Source organism: Uranotaenia lowii, chromosome 2 (assembly GCF_029784155.1).
Source record: "Uranotaenia lowii strain MFRU-FL chromosome 2, ASM2978415v1, whole genome shotgun sequence".
NCBI classification, from domain to species: domain Eukaryota; kingdom Metazoa; phylum Arthropoda; class Insecta; order Diptera; family Culicidae; genus Uranotaenia; species Uranotaenia lowii.
In genome coordinates, this window is record NC_073692.1 from 54,514,825 (window position 1) to 54,533,747 (window position 18,923).

At 33.1% G+C, this 18,923-nt stretch overlaps 1 protein-coding gene across 3 annotated transcripts in view; it reads right to left on the bottom strand.

Annotated features, from left to right (window-relative positions):
• Positions 1–18,923, bottom strand: part of LOC129743935 (neural-cadherin) — an 833,438-nt gene that overhangs the window by 381,061 nt on the left and 433,454 nt on the right. The window lies entirely within an intron of this gene.

An 18,923-nucleotide genomic window follows, 5' to 3' on the forward strand; every position in this document is an offset into this window, starting at 1 on the left:
ACCAATCCAATTAATTAAAGCAAATAAAAAAAGAAAACGAAATATTGTGCCATTCCCGGATGATTGTTCTAATTGTCAGGGACATGCAAATTACTCGCACCGTTTATTTGGCGAGTTAAATTTTCTGGCACATCAGAGGATGGGAGCAGAAGACAGAAAAATAACCAGAAGCGATAAAAATATGACATCGTTATCGCCCAATTTGGCCATTCGGCCGTGCCTCAAAAAATTGGCGCACAGCAAATATATAAAATAGCAACTGTATATTTTTGGGGTTTTTTTTTTCACGCGTCCGTCACCCTTTCGCTTCTTACCGGTGGTTTACTTTTCCTTTCCCGAGTCCATCGACCAACCCGGGTTTTTGACCCTCCCCCACAATCGCAACAACATCAACAACAACAAAAAAATCGAAGGCGCCAAAAGAGCACTCATCCAGCGAGAAAACTTTTACGCCGAGGTCAGTTTCCGGAAGCTGCACTCCCGAACGAATGTTGATTTGTTTACTGGCGGTATCAACAAAACGAAACCGTAGTGTGCGTCCCGAGAATCCGAAAAAGGGTCGCCCGTGGGAAACCTTGGTCCTGGAATAAGAATTATTCCAATCTCACCACTCCCTGATTTTCTTCTTTCGAGGGAAATGTGACGGTTTTCCCCTTTTTGGAAGAAAAACTGGAAATTTCCAAATACCCCAATTAGGTTGAAGCTTTCACCTCACGAAGTTTTGAAACGAAAACTCCAGAGGAGAAACTTTGAATCACCAACAGTCGAACTGGAAGTTCACCACCCGAAAATTGGACTTTCCCGAGCGAAACCCGACGAGGGGAGTTTTCCATCCCGAACATCGTTCGTCGGCAAACTCCCATATTCACCACAGAGCCACGAAGCTCTGCTTCGGGCGCCTGTGATGTTCGGTTCCCGAAAAGAGTGTGTGACGTTGAAGTTACACCCAACAATGCTTTCGACTCTTCTCCCGCAACGATTCTGCTGCTGCTGCTGCTGTTGCTTCTGGAAAACTCGTGATGCTGCGTGCGTACGTGTCTGTCAAATTTTGACAGCTCCCTTACCGTGTCAGATACAACAACACACAACACAGCACGGGAGTTACCCGGGAAACAAAAACAAAATAAGTCCGGGAAAAGAAAATCACGGTCATCAAGATTTTTCCCCCCACTTCACTTTTCGCTTTCCCGTCAAGTTCGTTTTTCTGTTTTGTTCCACTTCAGCTGCTGGCTCCCATGATTTCCCGAAGCCTGAAGTAGCTTGGGAGCATACTTTTGGGCGTTTGTTTTTCGCAGCCAGCACTACTACTACGGATGGAAACGGGCGATTGAGGACAATGCATGCTGGTGAATTCGATTAGGAGTGTTCGCCGAGCGGCTCCAATCGAAAGTGATGTTATGTCAACAGTGGAAATCATACAGAGGAGCGGTCTGAAATGTAATTAACTTTTAATGCCAATTCGGATACAAATAAAACTATTTCGAGCACGAATCGGTGTGTGTTTCGGGTGGTAAACTAGCGCAAACAAAGTATAAATTAATTTATGTTTGCTGGTTTGTTTTTCTACTGGGTTGAACTGGATACAGTTTAACCCGTGAGCATAAAATAAACATAATTTTAATTTCAACCATGAAAACAGTTGGTAGTAAATTGGTTGAGGTTAATTGGGCTAAAGGTTTTAACACTGAAATTCGATATTCTATATTTCGGAAACCACTGGACCAAATTTGACGAAATTACTACCTTTGTGCTACCGAAAGTGCTGTGTTAAATTTTCTTGGATAGTGTGATTATTAAATTTATAACATTTCACCGAAAGAAGAGGTTGCAAAAGTTCACTGCCGCTCGGTGCTAACTCTGTGCCAAAAATGCGTTGAAATGTGTACTGTAACAAAGATAATATGAATGGAAAAGTACTACTGACATAAAGAGTTGAGCTCAAAAGCAAAACTTTGCATGACCAATACATTCAAGCAAAATAGGAAACACATTTAATGGGTTTTTCATCCTATTTGATAATTTATGCCAAAATGAAAAAAAAAAAATAAAGTGACAATCGAACCCAACGCAACATTCTTATTTCGACTTGCCAGTCCGAAAACTTAACAGTTAGCAAACGATGATTTATTGTCATAGTCCTTCTGCCACTCATTTTAATGGTTGTGCTAAACGTAAAAACTTATGCTACACAAATAACACACGACGTATTACAGGACACGACACTTAACGTTTTTACTAACGGAAAAAGGAATTAAATTTACCTTTTTTGTCGACCGGTTTCGGGCTCGATGTTGCCCATCTACAGGACGATGTCCGACTGACTAGATGAAGGAAAAACACTAATACATGTTCATACTATCCAATAGTATTCGTCGAAGGGTGGTCGGTGTTGTTGAAAACTTGCCACACCACCAAAAAAAAAACGCACTGCGTTGGCCGTCTGTTGTTGGGATAGTGGATTTTTTTTGAATGTTTTTTTTCCTAATGCCGGTTTTCATGCTCACACAGCACTAGATACGCCATTCGACAATATCCTTGTTGGCTGATTGTTTCCATCCTGTTTTGCCATGTGATTGGATATTGGATATGTTTTGTTTGGTATCTTTCAGACCTATTCAATACAGTTGCGCTGGGAGGACAATGCCAGCGTTGAGAAAGCTAGTATATGCCGGCATGGCAAAGAATCTTATGCCAATAAAGTCACCTCCAAGGAAGATAATTATTGGAGTAAAGTCTGATTTGAGGGTGTAAATATAGTAAACCCGCTGCGAGCAGGAAAAATAGATATCTCGTATTTAATATGCAATGAGTAGATTCGGACTATTTTATATAGCTCTTAGTCCTATGAAACATGATATTTTGTCTTTGAAAAGCCATAAATTTGACATATTTTGCAAGAAAGCCCAGAAAAACTTATTTAACAAAACAAATCTTTATCAAAACCATTACCATCATCCTTCTTATCTACAACTTTTTAAATGGAAATTTCGAATAGATAGATTTTTTTTATTCTATCTCGGAGTAAGAATAATAAAATTATAATAATAATTTTGATATACTATTTGTAGTTTGAGTGTAGCAATTCATAACATACTTTAGCTCATATTAGAACGTTAACTTGTATATCATTCTGCTAACACTAATTTATAGCTCATCCCTGTATAAATAAAGTAAATGCTTAAATAAATATCAACAACCTAAGCAGCTAAAACATTTGATTTCCAAAAATGAACTTCTTGATATTCTTAGGAAATACCTCGTAAAAATGTGGATGTGTGTATAGAATTATGAGGTTTAATCAGAATAGTCAGGATCATCAAAGATAAATTATTGAATCGTCTAAACAAGTCCAATTCCCGAATGTCTTGGAAAAATGTTCGAAGTTTTTAATCACATAGTCACATTATTCTCAAAGTCATTTGAAAAAAATAAATAAACCGAGTGATTCCAATTTTGAATTTCTCAACCTCTCAATTTAGTCGTAATAATACTTGCTCGGTTCAAAAAACAGAATATTTTGAGCAACTTTTATGAAAATAAATGATCGATCAATTGAAAGTTTTACAACCAATTAAAAATCTGCCTAAGTCTATCAATTTAAAAAAAAACTTTCTCTTTTTGAGTTTTCATTGAGTAATTCCTGATTCCGAATTAACCCGAAATTTATGTAGATTTACGATTTAAAGTGCTTCAGACAACAAAAAAATAGCCAGCATGGATTCTTCTGGAACAGATATGCGAGGGCTATATTATCTGGCATAATCTGGCAATCTTAATCATATGACATATACATGTTTGAAAGTTTGTTACTCGTAAACATAATTTAATGTGAATTTAAAACAAAAACAAGTATTTGTATTTCACAATTGGATACCTTCATTTTTTTTGAATCACTTCTGTTCTCAGCAAATATTGATTGTATTTTTTTGTAAAAAAAATTTTGAATCCAATTTTATGAAATCAAACGGTTCAAACAAGAAAACAGGATCTAAAATTGCATTTCCAGTGGTGTTTCTTTCCTGTTATATTGTTTTTTTAATTAAGATTATTAATTTTGTCAACCTTCTGTCATATTTTTCATTTTTGTAATTTTTGTAATTTTTGTAATTTTGTAATTTTTAAAATTTTGTAATTTTTGTAATTTTTGTAAGTTTTGTAATTTTTGTAATTTTTGTGATTTGTGTAACTTTTTTAATTTTTGTAATTTTTTTAATTTTTGTAATTTTTGTAATTTTTGTAATTTTTGTAATTTTTGTACATATTTTTTGTAATTTTTGTAATTTTTGTAATTTTTGTAATTTATGTCACTTTTGTCATTTTTGTCATTTTTGTAATTTTTGTCATTTTGGTCATTTTGGTCATTTTTATCATTTTTGTCATTTTTGTCATTTTTGTCATTTTGGTCATTTTGGTCATTTTTATCATTTTTGTCATTTTTGTCATTTTTGGCATTTTTGTCATTTTTGTCATTTTTGTCATTTTTGTCACTTTTGTCATTTTTGTCATTTTTGTAATTTTTGTCATTTTGGTCATTTTGGTCATTTTTATCATTTTTGTCATTTTTGTCATTTTTGTCATTTTTGTCATTTTTGTCATTTTTGTCATTTTTGTCATTTTTGTCATTTTTGTCAATTTTGTCATTTTTGTCATTTTTGTCATTTTTGTCATTTTTGTCATTTTTGTCATTTTTGTCATTTTTGTCATTTTTGTCATTTTTGTCATTTTTGTCATTTTTGTCATTTTTGTCATTTTTGTCATTTTTGTCATTTTTGTCATTTTTGTCATTTTTGTCATTTTTGTCATTTTTGTCATTTTTGTCATTTTTGTCATTTTTGTCATTTTTGTCATTTTTGTCATTTTTGTCATTTTTGTCATTTTTGTCATTTTTGTCATTTTTGTCATTTTTGTCATTTTTGTCATTTTTGTCATTTTTGTCATTTTTGTCATTTTTGTCATTTTTGTCATTTTTGTCATTTTTGTCATTTTTGTCATTTTTGTCATTTTTGTCATTTTTGTCATTTTTGTCATTTTTGTCATTTTTGTCATTTTTGTCATTTTTGTCATTTTTGTCATTTTTGTCATTTTTGTCATTTTTGTCATTTTTGTCATTTTTTGTCATTTTTTTCATTTTTGTCATTTTTGTCATTTTTGTCATTTTTGTCATTTTTGTCATTTTTGTCATTTTTGTCATTTTTGTCATTTTTGTCATTTTTGTCATTTTTGTCATTTTTGTCATTTTTGTCATTTTTGTCATTTTTGTCATTTTTGTCATTTTTGTCATTTTTGTCATTTTTGTCATTTTTGTCATTTTTGTCATTTTTGTCATTTTTGTCATTTTTGTCATTTTTGTCATTTTTGTCATTTTTGTCATTTTTGTCATTTTTGTCATTTTTGTCATTTTTGTCATTTTTGTCATTTTTGTCATTTTTGTCATTTTTGTCATTTTTGTCAATATGGGATTTGGACCAATCTGGTAGCTTCAAAAGGTTGGCAATTGCGTCAAAGAGTTACCACCATGCTTGATTGATTTTTAGAGAAAAAATATATCCTAAGTCAGGAAGGAGTTCTTGTGAGTCAATTTTTTACTTAAACTTTATAGAAGTTAAGCTTTGGGTTAGTGTTAATATGTTTCGAAATTTTGTTAAAAAATATTGATTGAAGTTTGTAAAAACTACAACCGGAAAAGTACAGAAAGTAAAGCGTCTTAGCCCCTGTGGCTATGCAATTTTACGAAAAAGTGTCAAAAGTTTTTTCTCATCTCTCAAGTTTTTCGTAGAACAAAAGCTATTTCAGTTATAAAACTAATCTTCTATGATTTTTTTAGCGTCAAAAATTGAGTTCTAGAGGGTTGAAATCATGATGGAAATATTATGTTTTCAATTTTCTATGTCAGGTTGAGTATCAGAAACCAGGAAGCTTTATCCAAAATCTTTCAAACTGAAATTTAAAATAATTTGAGCACCAAACAACGCATCCGGCCACGTTATTATGATGTGTCCCAAACTTTGAAGAGAATGTTGGTTGAAAATTGTTCCATTTTATTCGCTCCTAAACGGTGTTGACGACGACCAAGACCCCGCCACAACGAGGTGATCCACATGGCACATGGATGGCAAAACGTGAAAATTAATTTCCCCGGAGTGGAACAAACTAGAGTAGAAGTCAGCCAGGAGTCGGTCGGCGGCGTGTGATCAACGAGATGGTAAAAATATGCGCACCGGCCGCCCGGAGAGTGTAGCACTTTTTGTTGCCGAAAAGTTTTTGGCGTGGCTAGGATAAAAATATTAATTTTTGTTTTGCTTCGCCTCAAAATGCTAGGAGGGGAAGCATAGTGGCATTCGGTTCTGTTTGAAAGTTTTGAAATTCTTGTCCCGAAAATATTCCACGAAACTGACAGTGTAAGAGTGAGTAGCAAGGGCAAATAATTTAGAAATTTTTGGCACTGAAATTTATAATTAAAAAAACACAAGTGCTGATACATTGGCATTCCTAATCGCTTTGAAAATGTCATTCGCACATTCACACTTTGTGCTCATATCCTGTCGGATTTCCCTGAGTTGGTGCTAATAGATGGTGCAGAGGTTTTCTGTGTTCTTTTTTCAGAACCACATTCAACTGTTGGTGTTAGCGTCTTTGATTTGTTGATCAAAACTTGCTTCCTAATGGTGGTATTTCCTGCTGGCTTGTTTCCATCTCTGAATATGACAGGACGAAGCCGGGAGCTAGGAGGGCGAAATCCCAGGTTCCATCAGGGAATGAAACGACGACGAAAAGGACCTTGATAAGCATCTGTAAGAGAGGAAGAACCAAACATGGTGGCTTGCGGGAACCGATGATGTCTGGCTAAGGGGGAAAAACGCAAATACCGACAGTCCTCCTGATGCCGGCTGCCCGGAATTAGGATCCGTTCTGCCCTCAACTCTCTGTACCACTTCTAACACACGGACCCGTTTACTTTCTCTAGCCATGTTTTATCTTAATGTAAATCTTAATTAACATTTCTCCATCGTTGTCGGCAATGGATTTGCCAGCACTACTGGAGCCTCAAGTAGAAACTTGAAGCAGCTGGAACGAGTGTCCATTTCGAAGGAAATCTCTGTCTCCGACTGTCTTCCAGTCCAGAGCACTCTTCTTCCGGGCAGAAATAACGGCGGTAAGAACTTGGGGCTCATTTTCAAGTTCAAGCAAAGCGATCTTCCGCAAATGTCCGTCATCAGTCACAAGAAGTGATGCTTTGCTGCCGCCGGAATAGGATTATTTATAAATTTTTAAAATTTTCGATATCTTCTAAGTGATTAATCTTTGCTAAGCGAGACTGAATTGGCGAAATTGAGGCTAACATTAATAACTTAGAATCACCATGGCGGGAAAATTAGTTGAAATCTTCTGCGTCGCGGAACACTCGAAAGCGGTTTTAAATATTATTAAAATGAAGGCAGTTTGTGATCTGATTCTCATCTGATTTTCATCATAACAATATGAAAAATCGCTAGAAATGTATCATAAATTAATTTTGAATTTATTTGAAAAATTCAAATGAGGAATAGTTTTGTTGTGAACTGACGATTCTGTATCTGGGTTAAAAAATTCTTTTCGACACTTCTGTCACACAGAAAAAAATATTTTTTTTTTGTTTATTTGTGACACTTTACCAACGTTTTGGCATTCGTGTCAAAGAAAAAAAAAAATGAATGTTTGACTTGGTTTACTCACACACACTCAAAACCAATCTTAAAAATAAGGATTCCTGAGTGAGAAATAATTTTACGAATCTGTGCTTATTAAGCCTTTATGACTTTTTTTTTCCGGGGTCAAAATAATTTCGGATCACCTCAACAACAGTCTTTATAGGGTGTTCCAAGTAACACGATTTTTATACAACCTTGCTCATTCCAGATGACGTTTAAACAACTGATTTCTGCTGTTTGTTATTGTATACAGTTTAACCACTGATCACACTAACATGACACTTAGAACAAAATTCCGTTCAAATTTAGTCTAAAAGCCTCCTACCGTCGACATTGCGCGGCAGCAATTCGTGCATAAAAATTCGACTTAACAGCATGTGGTCCAACCAGTTCAGTCCGTTCGAGTAGTCTGAACTGATCGATATTTATCAAATGTCTGGTTTAATTTTCCAGCCAGGCTACAACATCTATCGAGGTGCTTCTGGTATCAATATTTCTCGTTAATTTTTCGAGCAGCCAAAAATCGATATCGAGTGTCCAGTCAGTGAGGTCGGTGGTTTAACTTGAAACTCTGTATATCGTGAGCTCCACTTCTCAAAATTTTCGTAAAAATGAAAAGCATTTTCCCGGTAAATCACAAAATGGAGTACTTTCCCCAATATTTCGCTGTCAGTTGGCAGAAATGGAAAAAGTATGTATTGGAGCGGTCCGAAATGCAATTTGGAAGTATGGAGCAGCTTAGCGAACAAAAAAAATCTTGGCGTGCAACCGGATCCGGTGGACAAAACTTTGGACCGGAAAGTCATGCGTGCTTACGTCAGTAAGAAGACTATCTCGTTTCGGGATGTGGCCAAAAAAGTCCAACACAGTCCAGCGAGCCAAGGTAGGACTAGGTCTTTGGAATTTTCGAACAATTTACGTGATTAGCGTGTTGCTAATACAAATTTTCAATACTCGATCTGGATGCGAAAATCAGCTTTCAAATGACATAAGTAGTAAAGAATATACAGACTTTTTACCATTTTCTTGTTTTCGCCACATCCCTTTCGAAAAAATTCCCATCAACTCGCTGACTTTTGCATTTAATGACAGTATTTAATTCCAAGTTTACACGCTTCAAAAATTAGAGCAGCATTTGATCCCACTAATGAATAAGAAACATCCTCGTGGAGTGAAAAAATTAGAGATCTTTTGAAAGTCAAAGGGACATGATCATTACATCTTGTTTCACATTCCAATGCATTGGTCTCCGCAAAACCAACCATCTAATGTGCTGCACTTTCTTTCCCTCTATCGACTACATGGACTTGGCCGGCATCGTTATTGGTTCATATTGAGAGTTGAGAGCCTCAAAACTGAACAGTGAGATTGTGTTGATTGTTCCCTGCACCTATTATTTGGTTCATTCTGCCATTTTTATTATTTATCAAAAATTCTATCACGAAAATTTTACAGGCCGAGGAATCGATTCTTGATTTCAAGCTTTCTACTAGAAGACAGAAAAAGGGGTCGCAGAAATGAAAGAAACATGTTTAAATAACTCGAGAACTAATCAGGCAAATGGGACCAAATCTAGTACGCTAGGGTATTAGGAAAGGTAAAAGATTTAAAGAATGGTTTAAGACCCCTCCCTCCCTCCAGTGTGGAAGTAGAAAGGGAGATACACACAATTTTTTGCACAATTCGAGAACTAATAAAGCAAATGGAACCAAATTTGACATGGGTGGTTATTTTAGGACGAGAAATGATTCTATGATTATCTAAGATTCCTTCTTCTTCGATTGGGGAGATAGGAAGAGAGAAGGGAAACCCCCCCCCCCCACACACACACACACATATTGTTTTTTGCTTACTTCAAAAGCTCCTCAAGTGGTACCAAATTTGACATGGGAAGGTATGTGGGTACGAGAAATGGTTCTATGATTATCTGAAACTCATTGTTCCTTCCATTGGGGAGATAGGAAGGAGGGGGTGTTCACTTATACAAGTTTTTGCGTATTTCGAGAACTTATCAAGAAAATGAAACCAAATGTGACATATGAAGGTATTTAAGAACAAGAATTCAAGAACAAGGAATTTAAGATCCCCTCTTTCTTTCACTGGGGAGATATTTAAAAAAAGGGAAAGGGGATCTCCCATACTTTTTTTTTTATTAATCTAGAACTAATCGAGAATCAAACGAGGTTATGAAACCTTATTTGGCATGGGAGTATTTTTGAGTTCGAGAAATGTTTATTTTAAATGTTTTGAGACCCCTTGCTCTCTCCAGTGGGGAAAAGGGGAAGGGAAAGACTCTCATACAATATTTTTTTGAACATCTCGAGAACTTATCTTTCACATAGAAAAATATTTTACAGCAAAGAATATTTGAGGACAAATTTTATTTTCAATGATTATTTGAGGCTTATCCTTCCCTTCACGGAGAATGAAAGAAAGGGGAAAGGGAACTCCAATTCAATTTTGAAATACCACGAGAACTCATCGAGCAATGGATATAAATCCGGAAGGGGAGAGTACTCGGATGCAAAAAATATTTCTTTGAGATTTGGTTCCCTCACGGAATAAGAAGGGAGAGAGAGGTTTTCTTACATTTATTTTGCATAACTCGATTGCTTATCAAATATGTAGAACCAAATTTTAAAGGAAAGACATACATAGGTACAAGAAGTGATTTTATGGTTATTTGAAAACCCATCCTTCTCCCTAATACATTATCACGCAAATGGGACAAGATATGACAGGAAAAAGTATTTAAATAAGAAGAATGTACTATTTTTTTTCGAGATTCCTGTATGGAAAAAAACGAGGATGAGCGAGGAAGCTTCTATTCTACTTTTTCTTATAGTTTGAGAACTTTTAATATTTTTATCTATTTTCGAATCCATCTAATTTAAAGATTAAGCCCTGATAGAATAAATAAATAAAAATTAAATTAATTTTCACAAAAATTGAATATTTTTGGGTAGTGTAGCAAAGCACACGTCAAAGTGTCTCTGAGAAAACAATTTCATTCATCGAAAACAGGCATGGAAAAAATCGGATCGAAGTACATTCAATCTGCAATCCGTGGTGAACTCATTCAGTTCTAACTGCCAATCGAAGCAATCGGGAAAGGAAAAAGTTCACTCACCAGAATGAACACTAACGATTGCAATCCCGAATGCATGAACTTTGAATACGTTTGGGTGAACGAAACGAAGCCCGAAACATTCGCCGCGTTCAATTGGATCGTTTTTTATTTTCACCACGACGTTCGTTGGATGAATTGATTCACAAGTGAATGTCGAAACACAATCGCCAAACGATTGTATTTAAGATTGCATTCGCGAATGTTTCCGTAACCGGTAAAGGATTGCGTCATCAGGTGCTTGTTTTTCGGCTTATTTTGTGCATGTTTTAGCCCCCGCGCTCGCTGATGGTTTGTTTTCTCATGATGTTATTTCAATTTATATTCGAATAAGAACATTCAGCATTTATGTACATAGTTAGTAAAAAAGTGAACTTTTGCACATTGCGTGGATAAATAAACGGACAAATGAAAGGGTTTAATTTCCCCTCTTTTCCACGAAGCGTGGAGGTTTGGTCTTTGTCCACTAGAACAATTTTTTTGTTGAAATCTAAATTCAAATTTTTAAACCTCAATTCGAAATTTTAATTCATGAATTCTTAATTCTTACTTCTTAGTTCTCAATTCTTAATTTTTAATTCTAGGTTTTAAATATAAATTCTTTATTCTAAATTCTATATTCTCAATTCTTAATTCTGAATTCTGAATTCCTAATTCTAAATTCTATATTCGTATTTTTTAATTCCAAATTCAAAGTTTCAAATTATTAATTCTATATTCTAAATTCTAACTTCTCAATTCTTGATTCCTTGATTCTAAATTCTTAATTCCAATATCTAGATTAATACTTCTTAATTCTAAATCTTACCATTAAATTCTAAATTCTAATTCTAAATTCTAACTTTCAAATTCTAAATTCTAAATTCTAAATTCTTAATTTCAAATTCTAAATTCTAAAATCTAAATTCTAAATTCTAAATTCTAAATTCTAAATTCTAAATTCTAAGTTCTAAATTCTAAATTCTAAATTCTAAATTCTAAATTCTAAATTCTAAATTCTAAATTCTAAACTCTAAATTCTAAATTCTAAACTCTAAATTCTAAATTCTAAATTCTGAATTCTAAATTCTAAATTCTAAATTCTAAATTCTAAATTCTAAATTCTAAATTCTTAATTCTTAATTCTTTATTCTTAATTCTAAATTCTCAATTCGAAATTCTAAATCAGATACTAAATTTTTAGTCTAAATTATCAATTCTTAATTCTAAATTTAAAATTCTAAATTCATAATTCTTAATTCTTCTTAATTCTAAATTCTTTACTCTAAATTTTGAATTCTTAATATGAAATTGCCAATTTTTAATTTCAAATCCTTAATTCTAAATTTCAAATTCTTAATTCTCAACACTTATTCTATGTTCTTAATTCTAAATTCTAAATTCTTTATACTTAATTCTTTTTAATTTAAATTCTTCACTTTTATTCTATGTTCTTAATTGTCAATTCTTATTTCTGAATTCTATTAATCCTAAATTCCTTACTCTTTTTCTATGTTTTTAATTTTAAACTCATTATTCTAAATACTCAAACCTCCATTTAAATAAATTATTATTTCTGAATTCTTTATGCTTAGTTCTGATTTTGAAAAGTTTAAATCTTAAATCCTTATTCTTGATTCAAAATCTACAACTAAAAACTCTTTATTCTATTTTCTTATTTCGTCCTTATAGATCTTTACTTCGAAGCTCTCAATTCTAAATTCTTTCTGTATTTAGAAGCAAGAATTTAGATTTAAAAATAATTAAGAATTAAGAAATGAATTATTTACTAAGACAAATTGAATTTTTGAAATTGAAATATTTTAAATTTTGAAGTTATTAATTTTCAAATTTAAGGTTAACATAAAAAATTAAGAATTGAATATTTATGATAAGAAATTTTTAATAACAATGTAGAATTTTAAAAAGGAATAAACTGTTTAGAATTCAAAAACTACAATTTCGAATTCACAATTCAAATTTAAAAATAAAGAATATAGTCTTGAGAATGTAGTGCTAAATGTTTGGAATTTTGTGTTGAGAATTTAGATTTTAGATTTTGGAATTCAGAATCTAAAATTATGAATTGAGAATTTAGAATTAAGAATTTATAATTTGGAATCAAGAACTTAGAATTGAGCATTTGAAATCAAGGATTTGGAATCGTGAATTTAGAATCTAGAATTTAGGATTTAGAATTTAAAATTTCGAATTTCGAATGTCGAATTTCGAATTTAGAATTAAGAATTTGGAATTGAGAATTTAGAATTTAGAATTTAGAATTTAGAATTTAGAATTTAGAATTTAGAATTTTAAATTTAGAATTTAGAATTTAGAATTTAGAATTTAGAATTTAGAATTTAGAATTTAGAATTTAGAATTTAGAATTTAGAATTTAGAATTTAGAATTTAGAATTTAGAATTTAGAATTTAGAATTTAGAATTTAGAATTTAGAATTTAGAATTTAGAATTTAGAATTTAGAATTTAGAATTTAGAATTTAGAATTTAGAACTTAGAATTTAGAATTTAGAATTTAGAATTTAGAATTTAGAATTTAGAATTTAGAATTTAGAATTTAGAATTTAGAATTTAGAATTTAGAATTTAGAATTTAGAATTTAGAATTTAGAATTTAGAATTTAGAATTTAGAATTTAGAATTTAGAATTTAGAATTTAGAATTTAGAATTTAGAATTTAGAATTTAGAATTTAGAATTTAGAATTTAGAATTTAGAATTTAGAATTTAGAATTTAGAATTTAGAATTTAGAATTTAGAATTTAGAATTTAGAATTTAGAATTTAGAATTTAGAATTTAGAATTTAGAATTTAGGATTTAGAATTTAGAATTTAGAATTAAAATATTAGAATTTAGAGTTTAGAAGTTAGAATTTAGAATATAGAATTTATATTTAATTTTTATTTAGAATATAGAATTTATTATTTTGAATATAGAATTTAGAATTATTAATTTTAAATTTAGATTGAAGAATCTGTTGCTGAGTATGCATTAACATTTATGAAACTATGGGATAAGTACAAATTCATTACGAACTTTGAAATTTCGCAACATTTTTCGAGCTTAATTTAGGAATAAAGCATTGTCCTTTTTCCTATTCAGGATGTTTAAACTAGTCAAATTGTTGAATAGCTTTGCGATCTCAACATATTTTAATTATTATTTGGCAATATTGGTTACAAAAAATGTCCCAGTAGACAAAGACTAAATCCCTTCGCTTCATGAGCAAGAGTGGGCATTTACAAACCTCCTCTTTGTCCATTTAGCTATTTAAGCAAAGTGCAAAAGTCCATTTTTTTCTAACTATATGCTGACTGTTTTCATTCGAACATAAATTAAAATAACATCATGAGAAAACAAACCCTCAGCGAGCGCGGGGGCTAAAACACGCACAAAATTAGCCGAAAAACAAGCACCTGATGGCGCAATCTTTTACCGGTTACGGAAACATTCGCGAATGCAATCTTACAATCGTTTGGCGATTGTGTTTCGACATTCACTTGCGAATCAATTCATCCAACGAACGTCGTGGTGAAAATAAAAAACGATCCAATTGAACGCGGCGAATGTTTCGGGCTTCGTTTCGTTCACCCAAACGTATTCAAAGTTCATTCATTCGGATTGCCAATCCGACCAATCGGCGATCGTCTGTTCACGCTCGCATCGCTGATGCTACCATCGTAAACGGAGCGGAGATTGAGAATCATTAGCGTTCATGCTGGTGAATGAATTTTTCCATCCTTGATCGAAAATAAGCATCGATAATTTTTGCACTATTCGAAAGCTGGGACTTTCCCCTTTTATTTGAGCCCATAATTGAAATAATCCATCAGGGGGTCTAAATAAAACAATTTATTGTTTTGTAGATTATCTAATCTTGTTGATGGTTTATTCATAGGTAAAATCATACTAATTTCTATTCATGCTCCGATCAGCTCTGACAATTGTTGTACTTTTTTTTCATGAAAATAAGAAAATGATATTCCAGAGGAAAGCCAAAAAGCAGAAATCCAAAGACAAATGTTTGCAGTGTTTCATATAGAGTACTACCAGATGAAAACCTGAATTTTAAATATCAGCTAAAATATTTGAAAAACAAATATTTTTGTTACAGCAACAAATGGGGAACATTAAGAAAACATAATGAAAAATTTGCATCAATCAACTAAAAGTGAATTAAGAAAATATTTTCTAATAATTCTATTCAATCAAATCATCCATTAAAATCGGTTTAAAACTTCCTTTTTCTTCCCTCTTCGATAAAAAAAATGAATGACAAGAGCATCAGTTCGTGCACTTTTGACAAAAATGGTCAGTTTTTATTTTTTAACAAAGAAAATGTGTGTATACACATTCTACCACATTTTTCCATACACGAGTGCCTCTTAAAACCCTAACTTATGCAATCAAACAGGAACAAAAGCTTGAAACAGTTTTTGGATTTCAACACTGACACTTTACCATCCTTGTGCTACCCCTATCAGACGTTGAACATTCGATTGACAGTGAAAAATATGAAAACCTTCGAAAATAATTAAAAAAGTATGAATGATTTTCAACAAAGATATTAAGTTTTGATATCCTGGTGAGTTATTTGGGCTTAAATGTCAAAAGTAAGTCCAACTTATTTCCTAGACCCAAACATTTGATCATAAAAGGCCTAACGCAAGCTAAGCTCAAAATATAAATTTCGTAATTTTAAAGAAAAGGAGGAGACATTATTTTCAAATTAAAACCACATATATGCTCTTTACTTCAGACTTAGCTGATTAAATAAACAAAACATTGGTTTTTCAATGTAATTAAACCATTCTGTACATTTAAACACTCTACAAATATAGCTAAGTCGTCAGGATACAATTTCTGGTCTTGGTAAAATCAGCGATCAGAAGTTTTTTTAAAAGTTTTTTTTTAAATGAAATAATAATCACTCTTTTCTTCCAATAAATAACAACATTCCTCAGAGCTGATCGTGTCATGAATAGAAGTTTTAGCAGTGGCTTGAGATGCTTAAAATAATTTTTTTTTATTATTTTGCATAGATTTTGGACAAATAAAAGATGTTACATTGCTCAAAGTAAGAAATGAGTAAAAAAATTTACAAGTAAATCAGGAGCACCCTCTTTTCATAATAATACCATATATATGCCCCTTTCTTCAGAAAATCTTGATCAAATTTATGTAAAACATTTATTTTGTGATGTAAACAAACTAAACTGAAAATTTCAACACTCTACAATCACTAACTCAGTCCACAGGAAGCTATTTCAGGTTTTGATTCAATCAGGGATGAGCATTTCTAAAAGATTTTTCAAATGAAATAATAATTAGGTACTTTGTTTGCGACATAAAAACTCTTTTCTCTCAATTTGTATCACTTTGATGTCTTCGACAAAGTTGTAGCCAGGAAATTTTCCTATTAGATCATGTTATTGACAAAAGGATTTGAAATAACACTAAAGATATGTGTTTTAACAATGATTAGTATGATTTTACCTTTGAAAAAGCCATTAAAAAGAGTCAAAAATCTTCAAAAAAGAATAATTTGTTCTAGACACAACCCCCCACCCTCCCCCACAATATTCCGAAAATCACTCATTTTCACTGAGCCATGCTTGACAGCATTGGGGGGTAAAAAAATAATAGCAGTCAATTTTTTCTTCTCCAATTAAAGGGTACACAACATTATGCATGACAACGACGCTTCTATATTTGTGTATTTCTGAAAAAACAAGCTGTGGTAGGTTAGGACGCAGACTATCAGTAGTCGGGCGTCGCGATAGTGATTGCCCTCCTTGATGATTCTCAACCTCCTAGAATCACAACTGATATGTATCAGTTTTGAGCGATCCATGGAAGCTATCAGATGAATGTTAACTTTTTGCTTTGAGTAGAGGGGTAAAAATCATCACCAGCTAACCACAATGAAGTGGGAGCACGTGTACCGGGTACCGGGTTGAATCAGCAGTAAGCGACGCTCAGAATGTATTAACAAATATGTCGATCACCTCTGATTGACCACGTTACGAGCAGCAAAGGTAGTACACGATGCCGCTCGGTTGATTTTTTTTGTATCTAGTTAGTGTTAATTTTTGGAAAACATGCAACCTTAACCTTAAGCGCGTGCATATCGCAGTAGTCAAAGAAGACATCTGGGAGTCCCCCAGATGGATTATTTCTAATTTGAACTCAAATAGAAGGGGAAAGTCCCAGCTTTCAAATGGTGCAAAAATTAGCGATGCAAAGTTTCGAAAATTCAATCAAATTGAGAATATCAAAAGTGAAACAACTACCATATTCCAAAATATGTTTTTGGTCCTGTAATCTTTCGGATGTTTGAATCTTTTTTCCAAATTAACATAAAATACTTCAAACTTTATTTACTCTCCACTTCGGCTATTTTGGAAATTGAGAAGGGGGCGAGGGTGACAAAAAAGAAATTCAAAAAATCGGATTTTTAACAAAATAGTTTTTTACCGTTTACAATGTAAACAAGTAGTCAGCTTAGACATTTAAATTTATTTCTTAGCTTAATATTAATGACCTATCGCTTTCTTTTCTAATTTCAATTGATTCAAATTGAAACGCTTTTAGATTATATCTACATATTCTCTGAGATCTACTTTAATTTTAAGTTTTGATTGTCACGTGCCCTTTAAAATCTGATGTTCGAAAATCTTCCCTCATAGATGTGATGTATAAATTTTTTTATCCGTGAATCGTGCTAACAGATTCAAACTTTAAATAGTTTTTTTCCGCAGAAGATCGCCTGAATTTAGGAAACGTAGGATATTTGGTTGGGAAAATAAATTAATATCACCGTAGAAAGTTACTTTCAATTTCAAAAGGAAAAGTTATGAACTATCAGTCCTCTTAAAAAAAAAGCCTAGAAAGGTGTGTACATGATCTGTTCGATCTATTCTTAAATTTATTAAAAGCCTAAATGTAGGCAATGTATCATAAGCTAAGAAACGAGGGAAAATTACTATGAACTAAAAAAAAATCCAAGCTCTATTTGCTGTTGTATTTATTTCACAATTGTGTCGAATCATTCGAAAATTAAAATTCACGTAACAAAGAACTGGATATCATACTGTCATAATCTCGAACTCTGATATTAGAATTTTGAGTAATATTGCTTTGTAATTGGACAGATAAGACCGGACATGAGTCGGAAAACATGGCCGAACATTTTGGCTAGGTCTTTAATTAATTCACATATTAAGAGGATAATTATAACAGCAGAATGCGCTGGGCAGGAGGATCACAATTCGTAACATCCCCCCTTTCCCACTTCTTTCGACGCTTCGTCATTATCCGTGTTCTTCCATCAAACGCATTAATTAGAAAAGCCTTGAAGCGCCGGCCATTTTCCGGCATTGGTAATTTTCCTCCATTTTTTTTTATTTCTCGCGTTGTTCATGTTCCTCACCCACTAATTCGGTAAATTAGCCCAAGTTCATCGAAGTGAAATGTTCGCTGCCACGGTCGATTAGTGAGATGAGGCACATTTTCCCAGGATATCCACCTCATCGTCGGTTCGCAGGACATTAATGCCACGTGACATTGTCACACCGCTCGTTGAAGCGCATTTTATGGAAATGCAGCCTCCGCCTCTCTTCTGCTTTCCGTCTCGACCGTCCTGCGTTTGATTCCCGGTAGTGCGTTATCATATCTGATTTGTCGGGTGGCAAGCGGAAGTGGCTCATTTGAGGGTCGGTCATCTATACCTGACACCTCCGGGATTGGAGAGATGAAACCGGATGGACCTCTTGACCCTCCATTGACCCCAAAGGTTGCTGTCAGTCGATTTGGAGATCCGATGACCCGGAGGCGTCCCAGACGTTGTTCCCCCCCAAAGATAATGCGATTGTCGTTTAATAGTGTGCTAATTGCATCACCGCAACGGCGACGCTTTTTGCATAAATGCGATGGGACGTGTTTTCCCCGGAAGGTAAGATGAGCAGAATGACAAGTCCAGTTCATTCGGACCGAAATCAAGAAGTGTTATTATCACCTGGGTCTCAAATTTGCTACTAATAAAATTATTCGAGAAGGCTGATTAGAATCACACAAAATCGGTAACGAGACAGGTGGGGTTTGGAAGCTA